A 19,035-nucleotide genomic window follows, 5' to 3' on the forward strand; every position below is an offset into this window, starting at 1 on the left:
TACGTCTGCTGTAAGGAGGGAAGGAGACGGGGCAGCGGCTTCCTGTAGCGGCGATATGCATCGCCGCTACCATGGGAACCCCTGCCCCGCCTCCTTCCCTCCTTACAGCAGACGCAAGACGCGCTGCTGTTATAGGAGGATATAGTACTTCATGAAGGAGCGCGGCGCATGGAGGAATCCGGAAGCGGCCGCCGGCTCATAAAGTAACAGAAGCGGCGGCCGCGGGGGGGAGGGGCAAGATGACAGACCCGCCGCGGCCCAGCTGGAAACTGCCAACGGACCGGCAGTGGGCCGCGGCCCGGTGGTTGGGGATGAGATGAGACAAAACAACCACAAGGATTTATACTTACCTGGGGCTTCTTTTAGCCCCCTGTAGTCTGTTAGCCCACTTGCTGTCCTCCTGACCCCCTCTGTGTTGCCTCTGTCAGGCCAGTAAATTTGGCGACTTAACTGTGTCACGAGCCACAGCGCATTCACATTCTCGGCTGTGTGCACCATCTGATCGTGTCTGTTGCCGGGAGCATTCTGTGCATGGGAAGTTCACAAAGATGGTCATTGCATTTGCGCAGAACACTCCCAGTTATTTAATCGTGATAGGGGGGAAGGCACGGCTGGGATCGCACATGTGCCATTGCCTGCAACCTGGCTGTATTGCGGACTCCACCACAGGAGAATGGAAGGGACCTAATGGAGGGAAAAAATGGACTAAAGGGGGCTGGAAGATGCCCCAGGTAGGCATTAACATTTGTCTCCCTTCTGCTAAGAGTTAATTAGCAGAAGGGAGACAGATATAGGGGACGGAGGTGACAGAATACCTTACTGTGAATTGCACAGGAGAGAATGCAGGAGAACGGTTGAGTTGCCATACGATATGCTGCGCTCTGTCTCTCTCTGCTCCATCTCTATTCTGGTTCCTAAGTCACAAGACTTCCTGTATTTAAACAGCCCGCTGCCCTGCCTGCACAAACGCACAGGTTTCAATGTACACAGCACAGCAGAGAGCTGTTAATCGAAGGGGGACAATTGTCATGTGTGATTGTGTAGACAGCTCTCCTCCCGCAGCGCCCTTTGCATATCCCCGTCCTAGTCCCCAGCCTTGGGGGCCTGCCCAGAAATCCGGTACTGTTCTTGGGTACAGGACAGCCTAACACACTCATGCAAGATGTCATATTACTCTGTATTTTCTGAGGAATATGAATCTGTGACTGTTATGTGTGTGCAGGAAGCGTAACCCAAGATATGAAAACTGTCATATTTGGTGGGCACTAGGAACCCACCCAGGAGGTTAACCGCATCCTGTCCAGCCCCTGGGCTGAACCTGAGACTCCACCCAAAATTGTGGTTTATTTAAAAGTGTTTGCCAGGGCCTCCTCCTTCATTTCTCCAATTCCATCTCCATGTGAGCCTGCTGCTGCCGTGAGGACGAGCAGCAGCCATCTTGTCTGAACTTTGGCTCCTGAACTGAAACAAAGAGCTGCACGTGTTTTCCCAGAAAGGACATATTTCCACATGAACTTAAGTATTTTCTTCCATTTTTATTTTCATACTGGCTACTTATGTCTCTATAATTGTTGATTTTAATGATTTTCTGTATATAATAATTATTTATATTGCATGCATTAATAATAAACAACTAAAAAGTTGTTTTCTATTTCAAACTTTTTATTGAGTTTTAACAAAGAAAAACAGAATACGGTATACAGCACTAGGCAAGGCATTCATCTAGACAATTTCTCATGACTCACAGGTAAAAAAATTTGTCTGTTGCAACATCATCTTAGATAAAGAAGACATGAGAGGTCATCACATATTATGAGAACTAAGTTTCCTTTCATAGCGGAGAAAGGGAGGTTAGGGCTCCAGGACGAGCTCCGCTCCTTGCCTCTGAGGGCCCTGTCTAGCAAAAGTCTATGACCCCCACTAACCCGCCAGGCTGTGGGGATTGACTGGAGAGATCTCCCCTGCATTGGGGGGCAGAAAAGGAGGAGGAAGATAAAAGGAAGGAAAAGAAGAAAGAAAATAGAAGAAGAGACGAGAAGAAGGAGAGATGAGCCCCTCCTGTGCAGATGCTTGTAGAATAAGCCTGCTTAGCTTAAGATTTTTACTGTTCAGTTACTTCCAGTTATAGAAAGGTATGCCCTCCAAGGGCCCCATATTGCGTCCACTCTAAAAAGTTGTTTTATTTGTTCAGCTAAACCTGCTATTCAACCACACTGAAAGAATTCTAGCTTCTGAAGAGTTGCTACTATTGTTGATAGCTAGACAAAATAGAGTGTGTTTAACCATTTTTATTTGCAGGTATTAGTCTCAGTATAGTTAGGACTCCTACCCTTCTGTAGGATGGTGGCAGTTATACCCTGAAATAGTGTGTAAATTGTATTACCGTAACTCACAAGCTCCCTTCTATTCGATCTGCTGCCAAAATCACAATCAGTTTCTGCACACCGATTGCAACCACAGATTGCATGGTCTGTGTGCTGAAACCGATTGGAAGGCATTGTGCGGTCCGGCCACTAGGGGGCTTGTGATAACAATAACAAATGTATGTGAGAAAGGGGGAAGGCGGCTCTGACCTGGTCTTCCTGTATGTCAGATGAACTCACGTGACATGAAGAACTGGGACGCAGACAGAGGCAGCAGAGCTAGAGGATCTGAGGGCTATGGGTGCAGACAAGAGAGGACTCCATGCTGGGATCAGTGAGTACGGTCTGATCTGCTTGGCTGCAGTTGTAGTGATGAGGAGTGGTGTGTGTGCGGCAGTGCGCTTCAGGGGGCAGAAAAAGGACAGAACATTTGAGTTGTCACAGCTTGGGCCTATGTGGCTCAGCCTGGACCCCAGGGTCTGCACAGGCCCCATACAGTGATACTGGGTATACCTCCTTGATGGCGGCCTTGCCTCAATCAATGTGTGTGATGACTGGCTAAACCATCAATCCAGTGAGAAACTGCTAGATGCACTACAGTGTGCATGGCTCCAAATACCTCAAGAAATCATCCAGCATTTTATTGAGTTACTCCCACGGCATCTGGCTGTTGTTTGTGCTGCCAGACATGTTACTCCGGATATTGCCAAAAGGTCATAATAATATGACTTGACTGTGTATTTTAAAGGATACCCGAAGTGACATGTGACATGATGAGATAGACATGTGTATGTACAGTTCCTAGCACACAAATAACTATGCTGTGTTCCATTTTTTCTTTCTCTGCCTGAAAGAGTTAAATATCAGGTATGTAAGTGGCTGACTCAGTCCTACCTCAGACAGGAAGTGACTACAGTGTGACCCTCACTGATAAGAAATTCCTTTTTTTATCTCTTTCTTGCTCTCAGAAGCCATTTTCTGCTAGGAAAGTGTTTTATAGATGGAATTTTTTATCAGTGAGGGTCACACTCTAGTCACTTCCTGTCTGAGTCAGGACTGAGTAAGCCACTTACATACCTGATATTTAACTCTTTCAGACAGAGAAAGAAAAAAAGGAACGCAGCATAGTTATTTGTGTGCTAGGCACTGTACATACACATGTCTATCTCATCATGTAACTTCAGGTATCCTTTAATACGATAGCAAACAGAGAACAGAAAATAAGCAATGCAACTGTTCAATTGGCTTTAATGCAACTTTTTAATTCAAGTTTTTATAAAGAATGGCTTTTTCAGTCTACTTTTTCAAAATTGTTATACTTTATACATCCCCACTTCTCTGCCCAATTGTTTTATGGTGTATCCTGCAGGGCTGTGGAGTCGGAGTCGGAGTCGTGGAGTCAGAGTCGTGGAGTCGGGCAATTTTGGGTGCCTGGAGTCGGAGTCGGAGTCGGGGAAAAATGCACCGACTCCGACTCCAACTCCTAATGAATTTGTAACTGTAATTAAAATAGAAAATATGACAAAATGTTCTATTTCTCAGATAATAGTCATTAAAAATAATGTATATATACAGTATATATACAGTAATAGCTGTGCTTAGTCCACAAAAATGAAATAAACCAATCAAAATTAGTTACTTGTGCTGCTTCAATAAAGCAGTCCCCGTATTTTTAAGGTCAGATATACATATCTGATTGTGACTGTATATATGATGTGTACACAGGAATCTCTTATATATGTTATGGCCAGAACCCAAGGTCTGGCCACTTCGGGTTCTGGCCGGTCAAAACGAGAAGTGGCCGGCTGATGCGGCCAATGTGAGAAATGTCCCCTCATTTCGGACTTTGGCCGGCCAGAACTCGTTGTGGCTGTATGTGGCCGGCCAAGTCCCGAGGTCCTGCTCCCTCGGCTCTCCCCCGCTGCCTGCACTAATCAAACCTCAGATCAGGGCGACCGGACCGAAGAGGCGGAGAGAGGCAAAGCAGACAAGTTACCCGCAGGACGTGAACTCTTCAGTGCGGAAGCGCCAGTCATTTGGCACTTCCGCATGTGAAGTGTATAGGTCCGGGCAGGTAGCGTGCGCGCTGCTCTGCCTCTCTCCCTCTCTCCGCTTCTCCCCGCCTCTTCGGTCGCCGTGATCTGAGGTCTGTGAGTAGTGCAGGCAACTCTCCCGGCGCACACGAAAGCCCCCCCCCCCTCTCAGCCAAAAAGCGCCCCCCACTCCAGCCATGCAAAGCACCCCCAGCCATGCAAAGTGCGCAGCCCCCCCCCATACAAAGCACCCGCAGCCATGCAAAGTGCGCAGTGAAGCCCCCCCCCAGCCATGCAAAGCACCTAGTAAAGCACCCCAGCCATGCAAAGTGCGCAGCCCCCCCTACATGCAAATCACCCCCAGCAATGCAGCAGCAAAGTGCTCAGTGAAGCACCCCAGCCATGCAAAGTGTGCATTGAAGCCCCCCCAGCCATGCAAAGCACCCCCAGCAATGCAAAGTGCCCAGTGAAGCCCCCCCCCCCCGCCATGCAACACACCCAGCGAAGCCCCCCCAGCCATGCAAAGCACCCCCAGCAATGCAAAGTGCCCAGTGAAGCCCCCGCCATGCAACGCGCCCAGCGAAGTCCCCCCCCCCTCCCCAGCCATGCAAAGCACCCAGAAAAGCCCCCAGCCATGCAAAGCGCCCAGAGAAGCACACCCAGCCATCACTAATCACCACTGTAATTTGATCTCTCCCCTGTGTCACTCGACTGCCGCGGCAGAGCAGCTAATTTTAAAGCGCAGGATGATAAATTTGTCTGCTTTCGTCAAGAAGTAGACACGCTGCTGATTTGTTGCAGGATTGTGTATTCGCTGTGACAAAGAACGTTTTTTTTTCCTGTGAAGGGTATTATGCTGTTGTGTATCTTTCAGAGCAGAGAGGAGGTTCCGAGTGCCATTCATGGTGCTGGACAGGACCCAGGATGTTCTGGGATCTGTGCGTTTTGGACTTTGGCCAACTGACTTTGGCCGCTTCTAGAACTGGCCGGCCAATGTCAGAAATTCCCAGCATTTTGGACTTTGGCCGACGTCAAATCGGCCAGTTCTAGAAACGGCCGGCCAATTCTAGAATTGGCCGATTTCTGGTGTTGGCCGTAACATATATACGAAATAACATCTATGCTGTAAGAATAAAGCCTGATGTGTAGCTGTGTCACTAATAGAGATGGTCAATGAGATGAAAATAATTCTGCATTGATGCTGATTTACGCAAATGTATGCACTCCCTTTGCTGATGAAATTAAATAATTTGATATGTTGTTAAAATTTGGTTTAATGACTGCAAATTAAAGGGTACCTGAGACGGATGAAAAGTAAAGTTTTATACATACCTGGGGCTTCCTCCAGCCCCCTTCAGGCTAATCAGTCCCTCGCTGTCATCCACCACCTGGATCTTCTGCTATGAGTCCTGGTAATTCAGCCAGTCAGCGCTGTCCGGCCGCATGCTGCTCCCACAGCCAGGAACATTCTGCACCTGCGCAATAGTGCTGCACAGGTGTAGTATGCTCCTGGCGGTGGAGTGTGTGCATGCGCACTACGCCGACTGGCTGAAGTACCTGGACTCATAGCAGAAGATCCAGGTGGTGGAGGAGGACAACGAGGGACGGATTATCCTGAAGGCGGCTGGAGGAAGCCCCAGGTATGTAGAAAACTTTAATTTCATCTGTCTAGGGTTTACTTTGTTACACAGTAGTGCTATACTCTACATATGCACTCCCCACAGAGCTGCAGGGAATCCACTGAGAATGCTGTGCACATTGAACACAGAGGTGCTGTCTGTTTACAATCTCCTTATTCCCCTGCAGAGTACCTGCACATCACTCTTACATGTACCCACACTTACATTGCCTAGGGCCTGATAGATGTTCTTTGTTCCGGTTTGTACCTTTTACAAGTATTCTTACCAAGGACTAGTTTTAGTTTAAAGGGAATAAATATAGTAGTCTACATATCCTTCTCACTTCAGTTGTCTTGTAAAATTCCTAAGTGTTGGCAGTTAAGAGACGAATTTCACGTTACATACTTTTAATCAACAAAATTGTAATATGCAAATTAGAGGAGTCGGAGTCGAGGAGTCGGAGTCGGTGGAATCCTAAACTGAGGAGTCGGAGTCGGTGGATTTTTGGACCGACTCCACAGCCCTGGTATCCTGAGACAGATCAGTCCCTTTTGTACACATGTGGAAATAAAGCTGTCATAACTATAATGCAAAACCTGTTACACAAGTGACTTTCAAGATTTATCATATTACAGTGCTTGGCTAAAACATTTCTGAAATGCTTTCAGCATGTACTACATGAGAACAGCAGAACCAAAGTGGAAAAACATATTAAACCGGACTGCAGTTATAATAAACTAAAAAAGGGTCAGATTTTAAAGTTTATTGTTCATCTCTGATATTAGCGATGCAAAACCAGTGATGATCTGCATGTGTCATGCACATTGTTGGTTGGTTATTAATCCAATCCAAATGGGCAGCAGGTCTGTTTATTTGACTCACTTACAAGATGCCTAAAGAAGTGCAAAAAAATAAACAGATCACATCAGAAAAAAATGCATTTCACTTATCATCTCTAAGGACCTGTGTGTTGTATAGCTGATTTTTGCAACTCACGTATGATATACAGGGACATCAGAAAGGGCATAGAAAGCATTTAAAACATGCATTCCAATGCACACGCTTTTTATGATGCATTTCTGTGCATTTTTTTTATGTAACACAGTGTGTTTAGACCCTAAGGCTTGGGATAAACTTTTTAAAATATGTACTTACAGAATGTAAGACCATAAAGTCATGTCAGTTCTCTCACACTGAGACCTACTCGGTTCCTGTAAACCAGTGTGGCCACTAACATCCAGCGTACTTGCACGCCTAAAAGGGAAAATATATAGGACCTGATGAAGACATGGGGTGTATCAGCACACTGTGTTAGTTACTCATGACCCTCCATAACTCTCTTATTAATGTGCGGTCAGGGCTGGATTTCTGGGAAGGCCACAAAGGCCACAAAGGCCATGGCGATGAAAATCAGCAGGGTGCAGGACTTGGAGAGATAAGAGGTCACATATCAAAGTAAATCACTTTTCCTGCTTTGCTCTGGTCTGCCTGAATTCCAGAGATCCCTGCATCTCTCTCACTTGTGCAAAGTGTGTGTGATGACAGACAGCATATGCTGTCATCTGATGATCCTGTCCTCTGTTTGATGAGAGGGGACAAATAATATGCTGTGAGAAGAAAAATATATGGGCTCAAGTAGCAGAACTCTTGAGTTCGGATTAGTTTTTTCATGCAGCACGCATTCAGGGGCAGGAATTTGCAGCTCTCCCTGACTGATGTTAGTTTATGAGTAGTAGGTCAGTGCTGTTAAAGACCTCAGAACTGTTAAATGTATGGCTTATTTTTTTTCTCATAGAGAATGACAGCAACATTCTTTGTGCTACAGTTTAACTCTTTCCTAACTTTTTTTTTTGCCAGCAAAGCATTGTACTGTGTTAGCCATCAGTGAAAGCAGGATGTTTTGAAACAGAATGACAACTGTGTTATATTTATTTATATTTACAAAACAATCAATGCATCTCCTGCTGACCGTATATATTGCCGTGTGCATCTTGTATACAGGAATAAAGTCTGCAGACGGTTCATTAGCCAAAGGCTCACTGTTTTTCTTTTGGTTAGCCAATAAAAAGTGTTATTCTGTTACAAAACTTCCTGCTGACTGATTTTAAGATCTGACTTAAGTGCTAAATTGTCACTGTGTAAAGTACACCTGAGCTTACGCTAGGTACACACGATGCAATTTTCTGACAGATTTACTGTCAGATCTACTATTTCCAACATGTCCGATCTGCTTTACAATCAATTTTCTGATTGATTTTTCATAGAAGTGAACAGCAAATTGATCTAAAAATGGATTGGAAATAATCAATCTGACAGTGTGAAGGATTGCGGAATGGCCGCCGCATGCTTGGATGGCATGGCGGCTAGTTCCGCGTCCAGCCCGGCGGTTTACGTGCGGCAACATGTGTCTGATGTGATACAGCCTTCCTGTGCACATAGGCTGAGGAATACGCGCGCACGCACGGAGAGACAGAAGCTTTACGGGAAACAGAGAGGGATCAGCTGACTCCCTTGGTCAGCTGATCCCAGGATGCATGCGGATTGGCTGGAGGGGCTGGGGCGGCGCTGATCAGCGCTGCACTATTTAACCACTCGCCTCTCAGTCTCATGTTGTCTGCCGTTGCAAATGCTTTACGTGTTAGCACACAGACCTCAGTCAGATCCTACAGTGTGTTAGAGCCAGGAGAACCTGGGAATTCACACTGAGCTAGATTACTCTCGCATACTGTGTCAATGCTATGTTATGCTATAGACTAGTTCCAGGGTGTTGTGACTACGGACCTCACACCCAAGCCTAGGAAACTGTGTCAATGCTATGTTATGCTATAGACTAGTTCCAGGGTGTTGTGACTACGGACCTCACACCCAAGCCTAGGATACTGTGTCAATACTATGTTATGCTACAGGCTAGTTCCAGGGCGTGGTGACTTCGTACTGCACACCCAAGACTAGCATTGTGTACTTGTATTTCATTAGCCCGGTTCCAGGGTGTAGAGAGCTAGGATCTCACACCCAGTTAGGGCAAGACTGTTCTCCTTAGCAGCAGGGCATCCTGCAACCTAACCTAGGTCCCTCTCCTAGGGAGCCTTGGCTACAGGGGTTCACCCACAGTCTGGGGTGAATTCCCTTCATTACTACCTCTAGCCCCTCTGGTGGTTCTTACTCAAAGTGGTACTGTTACATCATACACTCATATCTCAGGTGTCCAGAGGTTAGACATACCTGGATTATTGGTGATGCTGCAGATCATCCATAATCCGGTGCATATCTGTATTACTGGTGATTCTGCAGATCGCCAATAATCGGATTCTCTCTGCGTGTTGACACCAATCGTTACAGATAGTAAATCTGTCAGAAAATTGCATCATGTGTACCTAGCATTACACTACGTCTATGCCAGTGTGTTTAGTGTTGGATCCTTCTACTTACCTGTTCTCTGTTTTGAATGGGCTTCTCTCCATTACGCTACACTGTCCCCCATTTGTGACTGTGACAGCAGCAATCCGCACAGAGGTCAAAGAAGCAGCGCTGTCCACTGGGGCTCATTGTAATTTTAGGAGCTGAGGGAATGTTATGGGTATGCGTACTTGACAAGTGCCCGCTCATACATGAGCACCATTTCTGAAGTACGCATGCCCAAAACGCTACCAGCTGCTATGCATCCAAGCAGGAGTGCAAAATTACAGGGAGTGGACAGAGCATGCACTGCTTCTTTGTTGAACAGGGGGCAGAGCAGCAAAACAGAGGGGATCCCGTCAAACTGGTCAGAGTTGGACAGAATGGGGGGGGGGGGGGCGGTTGGTGACAGCCAGCCTAGTTCGCTGGAAAGTACAAATACGGCCCTGTGTGCGGTGGCTATGACGATTCAGAGGAATGGAAAAGGTCATGGTCTAACACTAAAAGTTTCAATCACTAAATGCGATTGCTAACCATTTTCACAGAGATTTCACTTTTCTATATGACACAATTGCTGAGAAAACATGCAGTGCTTTTGCGATTTTGATTAAAATGGTTATCTCTGGTGTGAAGCAGTCCATAAACTTTTGTTGTCAAAGCACTTTTCAAAATGCTTGCAATCAGAATAGCACTTAAAAGCCCTTAATCTTTTTTCACCTACAAAAGGTTTGCTTGAAGTTATACCTTCTTTTTCTCATGGATTGGCTAGAGACATCGTTACAAAAGGATGTACATACCAAGAGATTATTTAAGAGTCTAAGAATGGCTGCAGTTTACATTTCCCATTTAACTGCCTTATGCCAATTATAATGGATGCCGTGGCAGCCCCAGGACCACTCAACGGCAATTGGCGTGAAGTCCTGGAGTGGGGGTTTGCAGGAGATCGCGTGCGCTAATGCGCGCGTGTCTGCTTGAACGAGCTCCGCTCCGTCATGAGTCTCTCAGCGGCCCCTAGGAGACTGTTAGACGGCAAAATGCCATCTATTTACAATGTACAGCACTGCGATCTAAGGCAGCGCTGTACTGGAGACAGCCGTGTGACACGGCTGTACCCCTGGGAGGCACAGAGAGCGATCGGCTCTCATAGGCTGATGTCTATTAGAGCCGATCGCTGGGATTGGCTGTTAGGGGGAGGGAGAGTGTGAAATAAAATAACAAAAAAAATGCACAAATATATAAAAAAAACAACAACAAATAAATAAATTAAAATAAACAAGCACCCCAGCAGCGATTAGAGCAAAAATCTCTGTTGGTGGGCATAAAAAGGGGGGAATCACTTGTGTGCTGAGTTGTACGGCCCTGCAGCGAGAATTTAAAGCTGCAGTGGCATAAATTGCAAAAAATAGCCTGGTCACTAGGGGGGTGTAAGCCTATGGTCCTTAAGTGGTTAATAATAATAATGGCAGTATTTGTATAGTGCCTTTCTCCTGTCGGACTCAAAGCGCTTGCGAGGCAGCCACTAGAGCGCACTCAGTAGGCAGTAGCGGTGTTAAAGAGACACTGAAGCGGAAAAAAATATATGATATTGTGATTTGTATGTGTAGTACAGCTAATAAATAAAACATTAAGATCAGATACATCAGTCTAATTGTTTCCAGTACAGGAAGAGTTAAGAAACTCCAGTTGTTATCTCTATACAAAAAAGCCATTTTCTCTACGACTTTCAAAGTCGTGGAGAGGGATGTTTTCTGACTTTTATTATCTCAACTGTTAGTTAACTATTTACTTTTCCTCTGGCAGAGGAGAGGTCATTAGTTCACAGACTGCTCTGAAAGAATCATTTTGAATGCAGAGTGTTGTGTAATCTGCACATATTAGAGAATGATGCAATGTTAGAAAAAACACTATATACCTGAAAATAAAAATATGAGAATATTTTCTTTGCTGCTAATCTTCTAGTAATTATTCATAGTACACAACCAATTCATTATATCATATTTTTTTTTTCGCTTCAGTGTCTCTTTAAGGAGACTTGCCCAAGAAACTCCTTACTGAATAGGTGCTGGCTTACTGAAATGGCTGAAATTTGATTGGCTGTTTATGCTCCACCCAGCTGTTTATGCTCCCTGAGTTTTTAACCAGAGTCACCAAGTGACCAACTGTGCCAAGTTTAGGGACTCTGAATTTATTAGTGTGAGAATGGCAGCCTTTAAAATTTTCCCATTGATGTAAATGGGTGAAATCTGATTGGCTGTTTGTGGTTCCGCCCAGGAGTGCAGGGGAGGCATGAGACCCCCAGAACATATCTTCCCAGGTAGTAAGAGGCCTGTATACCAAGTTTTATTGAGGTCAAGACGTTTTCGAGTGATGGCGGCACACACACACACACACACACACACACACACACACACACACACACACACACACACACACACACACACACACACACACACACACACACACACTTTTGATTTTATATATAAAGATCAAGTTAATTACAAAGATCATTTATGAATTATTTAGTCAATAGTGCACATGCATATCGCCAGCAAGATTGCTGCCTGTCCTGGGAGCTCCACATCACGACTCTGCTTAAAACCCCACCACTGGTTTCCTTTTTGTAAAGTCCAGTTTCCTGTGTGCTCTAGTTGTCGGGAATCTCCCCTGATCCCATATGAGCACAAGACAAGCTCCGCTCAGCGGATCGTTCAGAAACAGCCTTATCAGTCTGCCTGACAGGCTGTACACACGCACTACTTTCAATTTAACTATTTTAAACATTGCTTATCTTGCAAAAATCATTTATGACAGTAACTGAAAAACACTTATTTCGCAATAGTGCCCCTATAATTTAAAATGAACTATGTTCTCCTTTATGTGGTTTCAACATTGCCTCTATATGTCTCTCCTAGTTTATTACAGGGACTGCAAAAGAAGCTCTTTGCTTTTGTCTGGGCTGGAAATTGGCCCATATAGAATTTGATACTGTAAACAGAAGTCTATGGGCTTGGTTCACAAAGCTTTTCTGTTAAATTATCTCACCTTACTTATTAACTCACAATGTATCTCTCCATAAATGACTTAACTTATTGTTTAGATCTCCTTATCTAACTTAACTCACAGTTTAGCTCTCCTTAATGGACTTAACTGATCCCACTACAGCAGAGTCCCAGTTATTTAGAGCTCAACTAACCAGAAGTCTCAACCAACAAGAACAAATCTTCAGCAGCACTCACAGTGGTGAAGGCCAACTTCTTAGGCTTTTTGTAAACTCTGCTGTGCTTAAAGACTGGATTCCATGGCCCTCACAATATTAATATACTTTTAATTACTGTATTTTAACATTTAATTCAGAGTTCATGGTATGTATACAGAGTCGGTGATTGTACTGTATTAACTAGGCCTATTTTGAACATTGAGTCTCTGTTTCAATATTTTTATTGAAATTTTCAAGAATAATTTCACACAACAATGGTCATAGACCAATATATCATAAAGACATTACACAAGCGTATTATAGTCTTTCAGGTAAGAATTAAAGGCCTCGTTAGGTCTGCCTTAGGCATCTCATCTTACAATTACGTAGCAGAAAAAAGCAAGGCTCAGCATTTGTCCTTTTGTACAAGGTATAGAGCCTTGGCCCAGAGAAGTGGGATAGAGAAAGAGATAGAGAAAAAGTGAGAGTGGAAAGAGATAGAAAGAAGGGTGGGGGGAGATTGGGGGACTGGGAATGGGCCCGAAAAATAGGAGGGGGGGGGGGGGGCGGTGTTGAAGGACCACAAATCCTACCCTGATAAGTAGCAGGAGCTCATAACTCAGGAAGTAAGTACAAGATCGTGCCTGGGTTCCCAAATTTTGTTGAATTTATCAACCTTATCCTCAAGGGTCGCAGCCATACTTTCTTGGGTCATGTAGGACGTCACCCTAGTTTTAACTTCTTCAAAGGAAACAAATTGAGATCTCCAGGCCATAGCTATACTTTGTTTAGCAGCAATTAGTACAAAGTGGGCCAGTACTTGCTGGAATCTATTCAAGGAGACTATCTCAAAATGTAGAAGGGCTGTCCAGGGGTCCCTTGGGACAGTAACCTTGAATAGCTGACCTAACAGTCTGAAGACTTTAGTCCAGAATCTCCCTAACATGGAGCAGAAAGTATGTAACATATCCCCAGAAGTGCCACAGCTTCGGAAACAGAGACCAGACTCATTACCCGCAACATGTTTTAATCTAGAGGGAACCTGTAAAGGATAGCAGAGATACCGCCGCAGAGGCTAGCGGCATGGCGTCTATCTCCGCGTATCAGCCGGCGGCCTCTGCCGCACAGTTACATGCTGCTGATTTGCCTGGTCCTTCTATTGCACATAGATTGAGGGTTACGCGCGTGCGCCAGGCAACAGGACCTTTATGCAAATAGGAGGGGAGTCAGCTGATCTGCCTAGTCAGCTGACTCCAACAGTACTTTGGATTGGCTAAGTGATAGGGGTGGCGCTGCGGGGCTTCCAGGTATATATAGTACTAGTCTGTCAGTTGCCCCGTGTCTGCTGTTGCAAATGCTAACGTGTTAGCGCTCAGACCCTAGTCAGATCCCACAGTGTGCTAGAACCAGCTGGAGCTGGGGATCCACACTTAGCCAGATTCTGTTGATAGCTTAAAGTACTAATTGCATTGTGTTATCTGTGTATTAGACCTTAGACTAGATCCCAGGTGTTGAAACCAAGGACTTCACACCTAGACTAGGATATAGCTATATTGTTATTGTTTATCTGTTATGACCTTCTGCTTCCTTGACCACTCTCCTGTTTGCTGATTCGGTACCTCTGCCTATCTGATTACTGTTGCCGACTCTGCCTGAACCTAACATTGAATCAGCCTTCTGTCTTTGTACTTTATCTGTCCGTACATTGCCTACTCTGCTTGTCTGACCTTCCTGTCCTCACTAGTGGGACTTGCCATTGGTGAGGAATCTCTAGTAGCTGTCACCTACTCCTTAGGTGATCAGCCCTTGCAGCACTGTCTGTAACACTTGCTTCACAAGAGTCCGCCAGCTGCAGTATAGTCTTAATCACCTGCTCCTCAGGTGATCGTCCTTCGCAGCACAGTCAGTGGTCCCTGCTCCTCAGGTGTCCACTGGCTGCAGTACAGTCTGAATCCCCTGCTCCTCAGGGGATCCTTGGCTGCAGTGTAGTCTTAATCACCTGCTCTTCAGGTGATCGTCCTTTGCAGCACAGTCAGTGGTCCCTGCTCCTCAGGTGTCCACTGGCTGCAGTGCAGTCTGAATCCCCTGCTCCTCAGGGGATCCTTGGCAGCAGTATTGTCTGAATCTCCCGCTCCTCGGGAGATCCTCTCTTCTCATTACTGTTGCACCAAAACACAATCCCACATTGGTTGTCCTGTGTCTGGCTATACTAGCATTATTGGTGGTTCTGCAGATTACCACATAATCAGGTATAGTATCTGTATTATTGGTGATACTGCAGATCACCAATAATCAGAAAATCTGTGTTGCTGACACCAATCGTTACAGAACTCAATACCATCTGAGGGCTACCTTGTATACCGACTCAACGATCGCCAGATTTATAGACAGTCTCGGGTAGGTTTTCCAGGCCTTCTACCAGTCGTCTACAGATTTTGCTTTTCCCAAGTCAGACTCCCATCTGGACACAAACGGATGTGTAAATGTCGCCGGGGGTTTATTAAGAGTATTATAAAGGATAGAAATTGCCCTTTTTCCAAAACAGTTGAAAAGTTTGTTTGTGGTGGAATGAGGCTCTGGAGCCAATGTCTTATTTGCATGTAGCGCAGATGTTCAGATAGAGGGATTTGGTATTTATCAAGTCATTTTTCCCAAGTGAGGATGCCCAATCCATCAATTAGGTTAATTATGCATTCAAGGTCCTGGTCTCTCCACCACTTAAAACTTAATGGATTGTCCCTTCCAGGTGCAAACATTGGGTTATTATTGGGTTATGTCGTCCCATACCCTTAAACAGTAAATAAGAACCTTACTCAGGTGTTGGGGACGGTAAGAGCTTGAGGTCTAAATGGGAGTCTGAACTGATTGTGGAGCTGAGTAGGAAATATCAAAGTAGGTCCAAAGAGGCATCCTGTCCCCCTTGTAGAGGTCCACCAGGTGTATCAATTGTGCAGCTTGATAATAGTGTGATAAGTTGGGAACACTCAAGCCTCCACTATCCTTCCTCGTATACAGGGTGTACTTGGGGATTCTGGAGCGCGCATTGGCCCATATGAATTTGAACAGTTTACTCTGCAGCATTCTGAGAAAGTGAGGGGGGACCTTGATTGGAAGAAGTCTAAAATAATATAGAATCTTTGGCAGTAGGGGTATTTTTATAGCATTAATCCTTCCTAGCCAGGAAAGCTTATGAAGAACAGACCATTGTGACAATTGCTGGGAAACCATAACATTGAGTCTCAAGCAACTAGAAAGCACTTATCCAGCATCAGCCAATCCCTGTGGGTGCTGGAAAATGGAAACTTTGCTGTATTTGCACGCATGCATTCTGAAAAATGCACAGAGGAGCATGCAGTGCAAAAGATACATATTACACATGGGGGGGAGACCGGCCGGTGGAATGTCGGTCATCGGGAAATTGAACTCCACTTCCGCCGAGCACCTAACAGAGCCTTTTTTGAGTGAGATCCTCAAAAAAGTGGCACAGCGTGGTGCCAACATCAGGAGGTGGGGAGAACACTCCATTACTTGACCAAGCCCGTCAATAATCCCTCAAAAATATCATGTACTAAGATGTTTTTTGAAAAAGCCAGTAAAAAAATTGTCGGTAAAAAAATGATTTGTCAGTAAATTTGTATATCTTTGTTAGTAAAACAGTTGGCACCAACGCTTTGAAGTTACTAGTGGGAAGAAAGATTTCTAATGCATACACCGTGTTCTAATTCTCTCTCCAATAGAGTGGCCTCACTGCTGTTTGCTAAAAGCTAAATTCCTGGAATCTTACAATTCAGCCTCAAGGCAGCATGTGATAAATGGTCACACAATTCAGAGGGGTCAGCAGCTGAGGAAAGCTACCTACTTTTTAGAAGCTTGTCAATATCTTACTAGCTTAACAAAATGTGAAAGTGGCATTCTCTAAGAAGCTACAATAACTCACAGATATTCTCTAGAAGCTACAATAACTCACAGATACAGACACCTAAAACAGCGACCCTGCCTATGTGCCCTTCCCACTCAGGAGAGTTCATGCACTGCAACAAAAGTACTTACTTTATGTCTGCTCGTTCTGCTGCTGGTTTCAACATGTTGCACCCAGAGGAAAAACAAAGTGGTTTGCAGACACAGTCAAGCAGCTTCAGTATCCATACAGCAGCTCAGCATGTTCCAGCCATAATGCTATCATCACAAAATGTGTGGTATGTGGCCACCTAACCTGTCACAGAACCTGTTCTGTCCCCACAGGACTGACCCAGACCCCACCCCTCTCTCCCCCTCCAGTCACACTGGTAACACAGGAACACTGGGCTGAGAAAGTGGTAGCATGGAGCATGTGCACAAGGCGCCCTCTGCCAGTTCCTCTTTTATTTTGTTTTCTTATCTTGAAAAGGAAATAATGATGTGAAGCTAATAACTACTATAGAAATGTGCTGCTGACGTGGTGAAGATTCCAGATGGTAGTAAATTACATTGACAATTAGATAATGCCTATTTTATTTTAACTAGTTCATTATACTTATTAGTTATAAGGTAAATTTCGCACAGTGCTGTAGTAATTTTGCAGCAACATTTACAGTTGTGAAGTTAAATCATAATGCAAAATTTCAAACTATTGCAAAATCAATTTTATGTGTAATTGTAATTAAAATGTGTCATTTTGCATTGACTGTAATTTCCCCAAATGGTTATCTGTGTGAAAATGCCAACTGACTTCAATGCATTTGGCGATTTTCGCATGCATGTCCATACATTTTCTCACATAACTTAATTTATGCAAAAAATATTCAAACCACATTGGTGAAATCTGTAAAGATAATTTCGTGTAATTTGCAAAAACTCCACAAAATTAAGATAATGTGAAAGTATGATCAATAAAGATGGCCCGAACTGTTTGCCGGCGAACGGTTCCTGGCAAACTTCCGTGGTTCGCGATCGCGGAGAACCGCAAACTTTTGCGGAAGTTCAATTCGCCCCCATAGTGCATCATAAGGGTCAACTTTGACCCTCTATATCACAGTCAGCCAATTGTAGCCAATCAGGCTACACTCCCTCCTGGAGCTCCCCCCCCCCTTATAAAAGGCAGGCAGCGCCAGGCATTGGACTCACTCGTGTGCCTGCAGTAATTAGAAAAGGGAAAGCTGCAGAGTGAGCTATAGGGAAAGCTTAGTTAGGCTCTTGTAGGCTTGTTAGCTTGCTCCTTGCTGATTCTTATTGCTAAAAAAAGCACCCCTCAACAGCTCTTTTGAAATCTAATGTTGTTCTTGTGATCTGTTTTTTTTTTTTTTTTGTGGCCCACTTGCATTATATACAGCCCTGTCAGTCAGTCGCAGCTAGCCTTTGGAACCTTAATTCCTACTGTGCCACTGCCAGGCCCAGCACATTCAGTGACTACCTGTGTGTGTGACAGGCAGCTGCATATTTATAATCCCAATCACTGCACTTGTTCACTGTTCAGTGCACCTACCTACCTATACCTACGTGAGCTCACGCGTTGTTAATACCACCAGTCATTGCACCTGTCATTGCAGTCCGTCTGTGTGTGTGACAGGCAGCTGCACATTTGAAATCCCAATCACTGCACCTGTTCACTGTTCAGTGCACCTACCTACCTATACCTACGTGAGCGCACGCATTGTTAATACCACCACTCATTGCACCTGTTCAGGGTACCTGTGTGTGTGTGTGGCAGCTGCACATTTGTAATACCAGTCACTGCAACCTGTTCACCGCACCTGTGAAACTGCACATTGTTGTATCAGCAGTCACTGCATACCTGTTCACTGCACCTGTGTAACCGTACATTGTATTAGTCAAGTCAGTGCATACCTTTCACTTCATTCCCCCCAATATGGACAAAACAAAAGGCAGAGCCAGAGGCAGGCTACCTGGCAGGTCTGTTCGAAGTCGCGCAGTCATGATTTCATGTGGCCCTCGACCAAAGTACAGTGTTCACAAGAAGGCACGTGCCATCAACCCCCAATATTGTCAGGACGTAGTTGACTATTTAACACAGAAGACCTCATCTTTCTCAGCTTCCGCACGGAAGCGTAAATACATTCCGCCTCCTGCTCTGATTCTGGCACCCCACTTAACACTCAGTTGACCACCACCAAAGTGCCATCACCCCAGGGCTCAGCGGTGTGGAATTTTTTGTGTGTGTCTGCCTCAGATGAGAGCAATGCCATCTGTACTCTCTGCCACCGAAAATTGAGCCTTGGAAAGACTAAGACCCACTGAGGGACAACTACCTTACGAAGGCACATGATTACAAAGCACAAACTGCAATGGGATGAGGAAAAGCAGCACACAAAAGCAAAGCCACACACCGCAGTGGAAGATACCAGGCCGCAATTTTTTCTCAAAAGAGGCGATACCTAAACTGTACCGTGATGTTGAAAGGCAAGTGGTGACATCTCTGGCACACAGCGTTA

General features: G+C 45.0%; 1 protein-coding gene across 3 annotated transcripts in view; it reads right to left on the reverse strand.

The window, feature by feature from the left end:
- The window catches only part of NOD1 (nucleotide binding oligomerization domain containing 1), a 102,224-nt gene extending 85,377 nt beyond the window's left edge, over positions 1–16,847 (reverse strand). For all 3 annotated transcript variants that reach the window (XM_068236254.1, XM_068236255.1, XM_068236252.1), the window contains exon 1: positions 16,658–16,847. The gene's annotated coding sequence lies outside the window, so the exon portion shown is untranslated. The remainder of the gene's footprint in view (positions 1–16,657) is intronic.
- Between the last annotated feature and the right edge of the window lie 2,188 nt (positions 16,848–19,035).

The sequence above is a fragment of the Hyperolius riggenbachi genome, chromosome 5, assembly GCF_040937935.1.
Source record: "Hyperolius riggenbachi isolate aHypRig1 chromosome 5, aHypRig1.pri, whole genome shotgun sequence".
Taxonomy (NCBI): Eukaryota; Metazoa; Chordata; class Amphibia; order Anura; family Hyperoliidae; genus Hyperolius; species Hyperolius riggenbachi.